Raw genomic sequence first — 12694 nt, 5'->3', positions numbered from 1 at the left:
GTTATAATGATGGTCATGGAGTATGCGCTCATCGGTAAAACACACTTGCCAATGACCCATCGATTTTGGGTGAAATATGCAGGGTGCAGGGTACAGCCATAATGGACTATGTTGGAGCTGGTGCATTCATCGGGTCTCGAGTGCAGGTTCTATGTGATTCACCGCTGTCAGACAGTGGAAATCCCATTTCAGTGCCCCTTGGATCACCAGATCATATTCGTCTTTCCTCTCTCATCGTTCTCTCTTTCCTCCCTTCATTCCTCGATATATATGTCCGCTCCCCTCCCTCTCTCCAGATTTCTCCTTCCTTTTCTTTCTTTCTTTTTCTCATTTTCATGAGATCGAAGGACAGAGAGGACGAGGGCTAAGATCAAGAAAGGGGTAGAGAATGCAAATGTGGGTTCTTAGCACTTCCTTGTGACAGATCAAGGCTCATTACGTCCACCTCGCCATTGTAATCAGGATGAGCACACCCTCGCCGTATTTCTCATTACATTATGGAGACTCACCTCTAATAAAGCCACCCACCACCCACCCCCCCTGAATTTAGGAAGGAGGCTGGAGAGCCCTGGCCTTAGACATCCATTTTTCAACTGATCAGGCAGTTGGGAAAGACTTGCATGCATCTACTGTATTGTTTGCGGCCACATTTTATAGATTTGCTGCAAATGCAGAGCTCACCTCTGTCTCTGTCTATCTCAAGGGATTCACCACGGCACTACCCCCCTCTCTCTCTGTAATAGTAGCGGAAACAAAGGAACAAGAGCAGAGCACCTCTTTAATGCTGCTGTTGCTCCTACCTTTTGTGACTTTTGTCTGTCTGGATAGAAAAATACAGGAGTTCACATCATTCATGGAAAATAAATCTTGAAGATTATGTTTCAGATGAAAGAGAAAAAAATATTTAAGGATAATTCATATAAATACGTGTTAGATCAGGTAAAATTCTTGTTTGCTGCCCTTGGATTGAAATGGTGAAAAATAAATGAGTTGAAATGAGTAATGTTAGGGGTTGAAGGAATGTTAGAGGTTAAAGTCTTTGATATCACGTTTGGGAGGTGTGGACAGCATCAAGCAAATTACCTGAAATTGCAAGTTAAAGACACAATTTGTAGCTGGTTTGATAATGGTCCTGTGTGTGTGTGTGTGTGTGTGTGTGTGTGTGTGTGTGTGTGTGTGTGTGTGTGTGTGTGTGTGTGTGTGTGTGTGTGTGTGTAGGTGGATGGATGGGTGCATCTGCATGTAAGGACCAGCAAATAATTACTGGAATGGTTGCTAGAGCTAACTAACGCCTGCATGTGCGCTAATCACTAGAGATGGAGAAATGCAGCAGTGCTAACTACGGTAAGACTATACGTCCCTCTCTCCATGTACCAGGCTTTAATCATTATCCCTGAAAATAATCACTCTAAAATGCAGATTAGCGAGGAACATGCACTAATTCACAGAAAAAAATAACTTGTTTATGATGATGCCCCGCCATCAAATCTGGAACGGTTCCTACAGTAAATGCAACATATGGAAACTGCTAGAGACTTGTTGCTTGTGTTTTGGGGTTGGGGGGTTAGGGGACTCTTGCGGTTCTCTCGTGCTCCACCAAGGTTAAAGAGGAGACTATTGTGACAAGAGCTGATTACAGCAGTCACGGCAGGGTCCCTTAAGCGGGAGAGCTTGCCGTTCGTTTACGAACGCCTCATCTTTTCAACCTAACTCAGTGAAAAGACTCCACCCTCTAGGCCTCCTTTTATTCAGGACCCTAACACATCCCCCTACCTTCAGTCTGCCTTCTCCCGCTCCCCCTCCCAAAAAACTTCCAAAGGACACTGGCTTTCCTACTTTTGTTGTTGTCTCAATTGTTTTATTTTGTCCCTCTCTCCAATAGTTGGTTGATCTTCTATTAGTTCCTGTGAGTGTTGGAGTTTTGGAAACCTAAAATGTGTATCATGGCTCATCTGGCATGTGAGGGAACCGGTCTGCTGTTTTAAGGGGCGTGGTTATGATACACAGAGAGCTGCTGTGGAGGTAATTGAAAAGTCAGTGTTTCTTGTAGTTGCTATTTAGGTCCTTCACTAAGATCACAATAATATGATTATTTGTTATTAGGGTGTGCTTTGCCTTCGGCAAGGGCACAACCTTTGTTCTCTCACATATATATTATTATTATTTTTATTTCTTTTTGCCCCCCTAAAACTCAGTCAATATTTGGCCACAAGCAAAGAGGCCTGGGTGATAACTATTTACTAATTTTACTTTGTGATATGACACACAATTGTGACGTGTAATGTACAATATAAGCTGATATTATTAAGGAAGTACATCTACTTTCGGAAACAGTAGTCTACTATTTCACTGAAGTATTAGCATCATGACATTAGCCTCTGTTGCCCGGGCAACACATACTACAGTGGTCTATGATGCATCTGTTTTCAATCGTTAAAATAAACATTCCTCACAAATACATTTTCTTTGTAGGATTTATTATGACATTACATTACAAGTAAACGATTTGTGGGTGAAATTATCATTACCTGTGGTTTCAAACCAGTGTTGCTCACTGCAAGTCTGTAGCCTACGCGAGACACTACAAAAACACTAACCTTAACTTCATTGCCACAGCCTAAACTTTGTCAATCTGTTCATGAAAATAATTAATTTCAGGCTAAACCGTACAACGGAACGTTAAATCAAATTCAACCAACGCAATCGCTACCAAGACGAACACAGCAGTAGTCTACTGTACTGTACAATTTACCGGGGCAGCTTCTCCACACAGGGCTATATCGCACTTGGCGTTGTTACTGACAATGATCGCTACCAGTGAGCTTTTTATGAAAGCGATTTTCCACTAAATAAATGTCAAGCTTATTTACGTTTTTGGGGGCATATTTTCAATTAGCAGATGGTACTGTTTGAATCGCGATTCCATCTTCTACTGCCGGTAACGTCGTAGAATAATCTTCAAAGGGGGTTCTTTATTCATGAATGAATGCAATACGAGTAGGCTAAATGCCTTAAAATATCACGAGAAGGGAAAAACTTAAAAGGACGTTTAAGTCATAGAGATTAGGTAAATTTTTACACCGGTCTGCCAAATGTATTCGTTTTGATTCAACGATGAGGCTGCCTCTTGCAGGGGAAATGAGAAGACATCTATTTCATTCTACACTTCACTCGTATTTTCAGTTGTAAATGAGCAGCAAAAAAATTCTTTTAAATCTATGTAATCTTTATAAATAACAAGTATGCATTTTTATATAAAATATACAGAAATATCAGTTGTAAAAATGTCATCCAAAAACGGACCCCTGTGCAACCGACGCAAGCAAGCACACCCCACAATTTCCCCAGAAATTGTACCCTCTCTAGTTTTTTATTGTCATCCCTCTCTTTATCCCAATAATGAGATAATTTGGGAATCAGGCAGAAGCTTTTTTTCATTGTTCCTTTTGTACTGGCCAGTGGCAAGTTCAACAGTAATTTCTGCAGGTAAAAATGTTGTACTCAAGTTTGTATTGACAAGGATACAGGCCACAGACCACATACTGAGGTATCCACCACCTTTATATGCAATTCATACCATGAGGACTATTTCTTTGTACACTTGTGGATGCAAATAACTCACAACACCTGCAGCACTTGCTGTTCCATTTTAATAGCCCCTAATGTTTATTTTTTTTTATCTGCATTCACCTACAAAAACATACTGTAATTAAAAATGTAAATGCAAATGTTGTCCGGGGGGATCAATAGTCAGGGAGTTCTAGCTGGCTGGCTGAGAGATGTTTAGTGCAGTTCCCTTTCTCCGAGCTCCGAGAGATGCTGCCAGGTGATCTTACTCCCTGTGTTTCTGTGGGGGTGAGGGAAAGATAGGTGGGGATGGGGGGGTGTCATTGTCCAGCCTCTGCTGGTGGCATCCGTTCAAGCCAGCAGGCTTCGTGATGCAGCCAGGAAGCTGTCGGAAGAAGGCCATTTTCCACAGGACAGCCGTTTGTCACACGGGGGGGATCCCTGTGTTGGTGGGTCTGGGTGGGGGAACGGTGGGGGCGAGGTGTGTGTGTGTGTGGGGGGGGGGGGGGGGCAGTGTGGGTTGACTGAATAGGATGACAATGTCTGGAGGTTGATTCCACAAGGACCCAATTAAACCTTGGAGGGCCTTACGTGAAAGAATAATAACAATGATTAATGCTCCTCTGGTGCTGTCTGAGACATGTTTTATTGTTTTGGGCTGTCTTTTCACGATTTACGCCAGGACCTTTTTCTGCCATATCAGGATGATTCAGAGGCATCACCATGTATAACTTTCTCAGGGAGGTTGCTGTTATCTTATGATCATTCTGATGTTCTGGCCTTGCATGGGCGACTTCAAACCGTTTTCTGCCTGCCAAAAACAGTGTGTGATTAGAGGAATATGGGTATTGATGTTTATCTGCTTGTGTATAGGCTTGTATATGTGTGTGGGGATTGGGTAATAAAAGTACACTCCATTTGAAAAGTCTGGAAGAAATCTACAGTGTTATTCAAGTAAAGGAACAATTAATAATAGCCATTTTATGTATTGTACTGTTAAACCTATTAGGTGTTTAAAGCATTGATTTCTTACAGTATTAATTATCTTGAGACAGTATTTCATTGTGTAAAGGATCTCCTGTCAACATCTAAACATAGCTTAACATTTTTTCTCATATCTCTAACTCTTTAATGAGAACATCCCTCTGTATTATGTATTTGCGGTTAGCAAGCAGTTTATCAATTACTGCTTGTGGTTTCATTCTGTCAGTCATTTATTTCTGGGTGTTTGAGGCCCTGCTCTCCAGACTACAGCCCTGTGTTATTGTACTTAAACAAATCAATTCTGTTGCAGCTGGGGTTTTTTCATCCCCATCATTATGAACTGTTTGCAGTGCAGAGTGTATTGATTTTTTTTCACAGCTCTGAAAAAGCAGTTGATGAACCCCACTGGGGTGTCTTGGAGAAAAGCTGGTCAAAGAAATAAATAAAATACATTTAAAAAAAGAGTCACCTAGCATCAAACCTCCCGCCACCTTTTATCTCACCCTCCCTCCCCTAACCCATTGAGCCTCCAGTACTCCTCCACTTTCTCCAGAATGCAGCAATTCCGACCAAAGAGAGAAATAATGCTTAAAAAAGAGGATAAAGAAAGTGTAGGGCACAAGGGACGGCTGTCTCCCACCAAATGTGAAATGATACCTTGGTGGTTAAACAGCGTTCATAGGCTGTATTAGCCCTGCGCTGTCAACCAAAGCATGAGCTCAAGAGAAAAATCCAGCCCAGAAGCCTTCTGGTCAGATTGGAATGGCTGGCATGCTGTGTGTCACTAACAGACTGTCTGATGAAAACGATACTCCTTAAATGAATACAGTCAGATAAGAGAGGGGGATAAAGGATGAAGGGGGAAAGGATAAAGGAGGTGAGTGGTGAGGAAGGATGACATTTCGCACACGTGCACACACACATAAACCTAGACTTACTGTAACACACAGCGGATGGTGGTTTTATCTGCCATGTTTTTTTTATCACCGCACTAATATTTCACCACCAATGAAGTAGGATCCTAGTGAACGGCTCTGGCCAGTATTGGTATTTGAGTGTCTTTTTATACTTTTTTCAGTGTTTTTAATGACCTCCACAATTTTGACAAGATTTTTTTTTATATTCTACAAGATTCAGACAAAGCGTATTGAAACACTTTCAGGCATTCTTGTCTAACTGAGTTGAATTGGTTTAACATACTCCTCACTATTAGTAGCACCCTTTTGAATTTAGTTTTTTGATGGCACAGCTGGCTAAAGCTGTGTTTCTAAAGTGTGATTGTTATGTGTGTAAGTCAGAGGACCCTGGTTTGAACCCCCGAGTGGGCAAGGGAGTGAGAGAAGTGATACTGACGAGTGATGCAATGACACCTGTTACAATAGCAATTACCACCACTTTGTCACAGAAACAAACGTTTTTGCATGGTAAACTCGTCCAAACATGATCTGACATTCTGACCATAAAAGGCAAGTTTTAAAGGCCTCACACATTAGATGATTTTCCATTCTAGCATTACATGTGTTGGATGAACTGGTTCTGTATGCTAATTATATGTATCACATAGGCTTACAGCACGTCACTTTGGAAAAGGTTGCCCTTACCTGATGTCGAGATCTATTGAAGGTTGAATATTGTTGGGCCGTATGTGGTCCTGTGCCATGCAAGCTAAGTGCTAAGCTATGGAGCAGGCCTCCCTTAATAGGCTTATCTGTCAATCTGGAGTGAGTCGTGGTGCTGCCATGAGTGTGCCCTGGAGCTGAACTTACTCCGCTGTGAATGTTCACAACGCTCCAGCCATCACGCGAAGTGTCACCCCTCTCTTCTGATTTGTCCTCAATGCCAATGGAGTGTGAAGGGGCTTATCCTGCAGTCAGGAAATGTATCACGTTAAGCTGCATGGCATGGAAGCCTGTATACAATGAACTGAAATAATGACTCTGCATTTGACTCTTTGCGATATCTGTTGTGTCCAGTGAAATGGGTTAATTGCAAAATGAATCGACTATTTTTTATGAATTTTTTGCCTTTTAAAGCATTTATAATAACATTTAATTTCATGTGCATCTCGTCTCTGTGTTGTAGGGGGCGGCAGGCTCGACCAGCAGACCGTGGGCTGGTTCTCATCCTGACATGTGAATGGGCGGGGGGCCTCGCGTGGCACAGGAAACCAGGCTTGCAGTGATCACAGGTGGGTGACATTCATCCATTGCAACTATGTGACAAAATCCCACCCTCCCCCCTTCCATTTAAGGCCTCCTCAGAAGTCTCCTCACTCAGTCATCTCCACCAAGACTGCCTTGCTACAAAATGTCATGAATTGCTTTGGGTGGGAGAGGAGACAACAGATCAGGCGCGTCACTGGAAATAGATATCCGCTTGTCAGTGGATGGTTCTCAATGCAGTTACAGTATGTTTGGTCTGACAGGCTCTGCCTGTACAGAGCCAAGTTGTGTGGATTCAAAATGTCCGCCATAGCAGAACTGCTAGAACCTGAGTGCAGGGCATGGCTGGATATGGCCTTGTGCTGCTTTCTGTGGCTCTCCCAGCCCATCTTGGGGTTCCACCAATACATGCACACCTGCACAGAGGGTTCATGGCCTCCTGCAAAAAAATGGAAAAAACACAACACCACATACCTGCCATGAGGTCATCCTTCTGTGTACACTTAACATGTAGTTCACTGTCATATATGTAGCTTTACCAATAGAGTGCCATGGCGGGAAGGGCTAGTATACAGTCGGCTCCGCTGTATTATACAATAGTTATATTACGGCTTAGGAATTATAATGTGCGGTGCCTGGTGCACACACCCCAGACACTGAGAAGTACGGCGACCGGATGAACATCTGTCTCACATAGCGGAGTGGGATAAACCCCAGCGATTAGCAAGTGGAAATGTTAGAGGAGGCAGGCCGACAGGCAGGCACAGGCACGGGGTATATGACATGAGTGACATGGTCTGTCACAGCTGCCTCTCTCTCAGTGGTCGACCGCCCCTGCGCCTTTCCTCAGCTGTGAATTGAAGGTTCGTTTCATGGAGGGAGAAACCTAACACAATGGATGGGTTGCTTTTAACCACACAAACAACAGTAGCAAAACATAGCAGAAACAAATATCAATTGGGGAAATGTAATCTTTGAGGTTATTGACTCAGTATCCAGACAAAGTGAGAGAATAAATATGTTAACTTATTTATATACAATACACATATCTTTATAGTTCTGTCATTGGGAGTTCTCTCTTGAAAGACAATGCTATTCTTTAGTCCTTTAGAGTTTTACTTGATTGTACTTTATCAGTGCATGCCCTAATAAATAATTGCTTTCTGCTGTGAAATGTTAGGGGCACAGACATTCAGTAAACCTCGCTAAAGGAAAAACTTTTTAAAAGAGCTACCTCCCCTTCCTGTCAGTGGTTTCTTTTTCTCTCTCTCTGTTCTGTTCTGAGATCTGGTATTGATAAGAGAGCAGGCTGCTTGTTACTGAACAGGAAGGAGAGGGCCTGGCTTAGGAACCCGTGCCTACACAAACACATGTCCACCTCCATAACACTAACCATTGAAAGAGGAAGGGAGAGGGAAAAATAGCGGGGAGGAAGGGATGGAGTGTAGAAGGTAGAGAAAGAATATTACTACTATTTTTGCCACAAGTACAATTCTCAGTATTACAAACTCATGCTCAATTCAGCTCTGCTTATGGGGCGTTTTTTCATAGGATGCTCGGGAAATACAAACCAGAAGCAGAATTAACAATCATCTGGCACTCCACGACATCTACTTAGACACACCTTGTTTGTGCGATTGACTTTATCAAGAGGAAGTACTTAGTTGTTCAAGTGTGGGCTACATCATCTGAATCACCTTTGGCTGTGACGAACAAGCTGTTGTAAAGATAAGCTTGATGGTTCTCTTGGTGGTTGTCTTATAGCTGCCACTGAGCTTTGACACTTAACCCTGGTAAGGATTCAGCACAGTCCCGCTGAGATAAAGATTTGTTGTCAATTTAGAGACGTGTGCGTGTGTTTGTGTGGAGCGAAAGAAGTTGCTGCTGGTGCACAACGGCACTTAATTACTCCCGATCACTTGAGATTATCTACTGCTGTAATCAAAAGAAAATGGCTTACCTATTATAAACAGTATGCTACGTTAAGATAAGCATGAGTGGATGCTAGTGCACATTCACACACAAACGACAGGCGATGATAGATTCTTGGCTCTTCATTATCGTATTTATCATGTCAAACTGTTTCTTTATCAACGCCTCCCAGAGCGAAAGCTTTACTTTTACCACGTCCCTCATAGCACCCCATCTCACATGCATTTGGCATGCGAGTAACTATGTGAATCTCAGGCATATCTTCACAAGGTTAGGCTTTAGCAGAGACATAGCTGAACGGTATATAGTCAAATTCCCCTGAGAAACTGCAAAGATAACGTGCCAGGGTGACAGTTGAATTATTAGCCCATTAGTCAGCGAAAGGGGGGGAAGAACATGGCATCCCTCAATGAAGCGCCTCCATGCTCTATTTGAGATAGCTCTCCTAACTGCCACAGAGGAATCTTGTAAGTCTCTCTCCCGGAGCAGTCAGCATAGGTGCGGAGGTCAGGGAGCAGAGTCTTGGACAGACAGACAAACAGACAGGCAGGCAGACATCCAAGGAGGCAGAAAGATAGGCACTCAGGCAGATTGGCAGGCAAGTCTACAGACAGACAGACAGACAGACAGACAGACAGACAGACAGGCTGACAGGTAGGCAGGCAGGCAAAACACAAACGGATAGAGTTGGACAGATAGGCAGGCAGGCAGGCAGGCAGGCAGGCAGGCAGGCAGGCAGGCAGGCAGGCAGGCAGGCAGGCAGGCAGGCAGGCAGGCAGGCAGGCAAGCAGGCAGGCAGGCAGGCAGGCAGGCAGGCAGGCAGGCAGGCAGGCAGGCAGGCAGGCAGGCAGGCAGGCAGGCATAAAAACACAGACATAGTTGGACAGATAGTCAGGCAGACAGACAGGCTGTCCTCAAGCAAAGCAGCAGAACACAGAGGCAGGACTCTGTGTCCTGGACTATAAATAGATTGAGCGGCATCATCCCCGGACGACAGGGACTAGCTTACTGACCGCCAGCAGGGATCCACGGGCGGGGTCAGCGAGTCACTGTCAACAGATAGAGTCAAGTGCCTTTTACATCGGTGACATGGACGTACTAGACCAACATTGACGCTTGAAACATTGGTTCCTGTCGAACATGGCTTGTGTCCTTATTACCAACACACATAATATTCTCTACAGTTGTTGTTTGATGGTAGAACCAACTAATGCCAAAAGGAAGTTCTGTAACAACTATTGACCTCAAATTGAACTTCTGCTTTCCTTATTCCCCAATTCCATTTAAACTTTAAACTGACGCCAGAACTTATAGACATCTGTGTGGATATTTCTGTCTTATTCTGCAAATAAGAATTAAGAACAAAGAGAACTAAGCATATCAACAAATTAATGAACGCCCACTCTCTTTGATATGATAGTAAAGCTGATACCCCTTTGAGACCAGGCTTCTGATAAGTCTCCGATTCCCTTATCCATGATGGATGGCCCTATTACTAATAAGCTATGCTTCACAAGCCAACAAACAAATCAACAACAGTCTCCATAATGTGTTTTAAGAACGCTTGGCATATGAGTGCACTTGGCTTATGAACGAGCCAGCCCCATGCTGTTTCAATTGCACAGCTTTTCGATGGCGTGCGACATCAGCTAACATGCCTTTCTCTGTCCTGTCTGTCCCTAATGTGGTCTTAGTAAGTTGTTTCCTTTTGTCAATTTATACAGCTACAACTTGCTTGGCCAGGGCCTTTACTTAAGGATATTGCAAACGTTCGGACAACCTTGGCTCCCCTCTCCCCTGCGCTGTGTGTTGCTGCTGGCCTGAACAGTCCTGTTGTAAGGCTCTCTATAAAGCAAATGAGGTCATGACAGACAGCCGTGGCCTCAGGTCCCTGAATTAGCCGTCAGCTGATCGGGCCTCAGCGCTCAAGTGTTCTAGGTTGTAGATGTATTTAGCCGTACAAATTAACACCCCCCGGTTGTAAACGTAAACCCACGGCTATTTGACACTATGAAGTACAGTGAGCACAACGAAAAAAGTCTTGCTCCAAAAAGTGCAGACTTTAGCATGAAAAAGTTGAAGGTTCGAGGTTGTTGGGAAGATCAAGTACGTAAGTGTAGCAGTTACAGGATAGGAGTCACTTTGCACCAACTTGGTTTCAATGCGTCTGTGCTTCCTTGCCATGAAAATCAGCCTCTTTTTCACACTGAGGATGATGATGAGGATACTCATCCTGATGATCAAGTGATCACTGTTGTAAACACAGCTGTTTTTAAAGCCTCCCTCCTCATAATACTGATGGTGATGATGATGTCAGCAACTGTAATCGACAGTGGAATGGGATGAGAGTCTCTTCAGGGAGGTGAGGAACTTGGCTCAGACAGGGGAAGAGAGGTAAGCTGGATATGAGGAAGGATGGTGCCCATGAAACATTCATGCACCTGGGGAATCTCAGCTCACTTAAGAACCAAGAAGGAGAAGAATGGGTGTTTATGTCACAATTAAACCCTGTGTAACCAAAATTTGCCTCTTAAATAAATACCAAATATATCAATATCATAATTTTTGATAGTCTCCTCATCTGGATGTGTACATGATATCGGAATTGGATTCAATGTAAACACTGACTCTGTGGTTAGCGACATAAGGTTTAGTATTGTTTTATAAGACAAATAACCTCTGAAGCACAAGGACTCTGCTACAATATCACTGGCCATAGTAGCCGCCCTCTGCTCCCACCCGCACACCAGAATGCGAGCTATTCCCAGCGCTCTGCCCTCTCGGGGACGGACTGTTGACACAACAGTGCACCAAATGCGAACAACCCCACTTGCTCTGCTTGAACAGTTGCCCCCTCCAAAACTGACCCCGCTCTCTCACTGCAAGAAGAGAGAGAATGTGCTTACCCGGAGATTGAGAACGACAGAGAGGGAGAGAACACGATAAGAGGAGGGAGAGCGAAGCAGAAGCAATATTTAGACAGCTGCACGTGTAGTGGCACGGATCCTTTTTCTTTCTAATGGCGGGGTATATGAGCCATGGGGGGAGGGATACATTTGGGTCCCCTCAGTGAAGTCTACAATAGCCCAAGACGAAGATCCCACTGTGGCGTTGATGTCATCACACCCTCCTGACAATGGTCCATATACCAAGTGTGAAAGCTACAGTGGTAGGTCTTAAATCAGAAGCCTCGGTGTACTGAAGAGACCAAATAGGAAACCTGCTATTCACTGCTTCATAGATCATCTGGTAAATATAGTCGGGGCGACTCATACGTCTCAGTGTGTGTGTCTAGCTTCCAGTGAACAGGAGGCTGTGAGTGAGTTGCTGCAGAGGGTTGCCCCCAGCACTACGTTGCAGGACCTGGTACAGAGTGGTTGTCCGTGTCAGCTGGCCGTGTGGGTTACGGTCCTGTACTAGACTGGCATTGTGCCCTGACCATGAGGTGGTAAATGGCAGCCGACTGCTCTTATTCAGTGAGAGTTGAAGAGACACACACACTTGCCTTGTGTATTCTGCACTCCACAAAAGGTTGACTCAGTCCATGTCAACATGCAGCTGTGTGGGGCTTCTCAGATCCATGTATCTGATAGAAAGCAATTGATTTGAAGTATTATCAACAATTCAGGGTTGTTGGTACAGCTTTGGAGGGGATAGGTGTCCTGAAAATCCGACGATAAAGTCAGAACATTGAATTTAGAGGGTAGGGTTGTTGTTTTCGGTCAAATTGCATGATCAGATCATTCTTTTTAATTGTACTTTTGCATGATCATGTCCAATCTCTCCAGTGCTGCCTTGGTGGAGCTCACAGTTAAATTCTCCTTCTCTTTCTCCAATTCAAGGTAGGTAGCCTACACTGGAGAGAGTGGATTCCTTCATCTTTACCATGAATGTCACTCAATCGTGATCAGCACTGAGCAATTATTGTCTGCAGGTTTCATCCGTCTCAAGTTTAAAGTTGATTTGCCATTTGTAACAAGTAGGCCTACAGGTAGGCTACATTGAAATGATTTGGTCCAAGTCTTGTTTGCACGTACAATGATATCAGG

At 43.9% G+C, this 12694-nt stretch overlaps 1 protein-coding gene across 2 annotated transcripts in view; it reads left to right on the top strand.

Moving 5' to 3' along the window:
• The window catches only part of LOC136950528 (zinc finger MIZ domain-containing protein 1-like), an 87993-nt gene that overhangs the window by 18450 nt on the left and 56849 nt on the right, over positions 1 to 12694 (top strand). For both annotated transcript variants that reach the window (XM_067244923.1, XM_067244922.1), the window contains exon 2: positions 6634 to 6739. The gene's annotated coding sequence lies outside the window, so the exon portion shown is untranslated. The remainder of the gene's footprint in view (positions 1 to 6633; positions 6740 to 12694) is intronic.

Source organism: Osmerus mordax, chromosome 10, assembly GCF_038355195.1.
Source record: "Osmerus mordax isolate fOsmMor3 chromosome 10, fOsmMor3.pri, whole genome shotgun sequence".
Taxonomy (NCBI): Eukaryota; Metazoa; Chordata; class Actinopteri; order Osmeriformes; family Osmeridae; genus Osmerus; species Osmerus mordax.
This window is presented reverse-complemented; position numbering and strand designations above follow the sequence as displayed.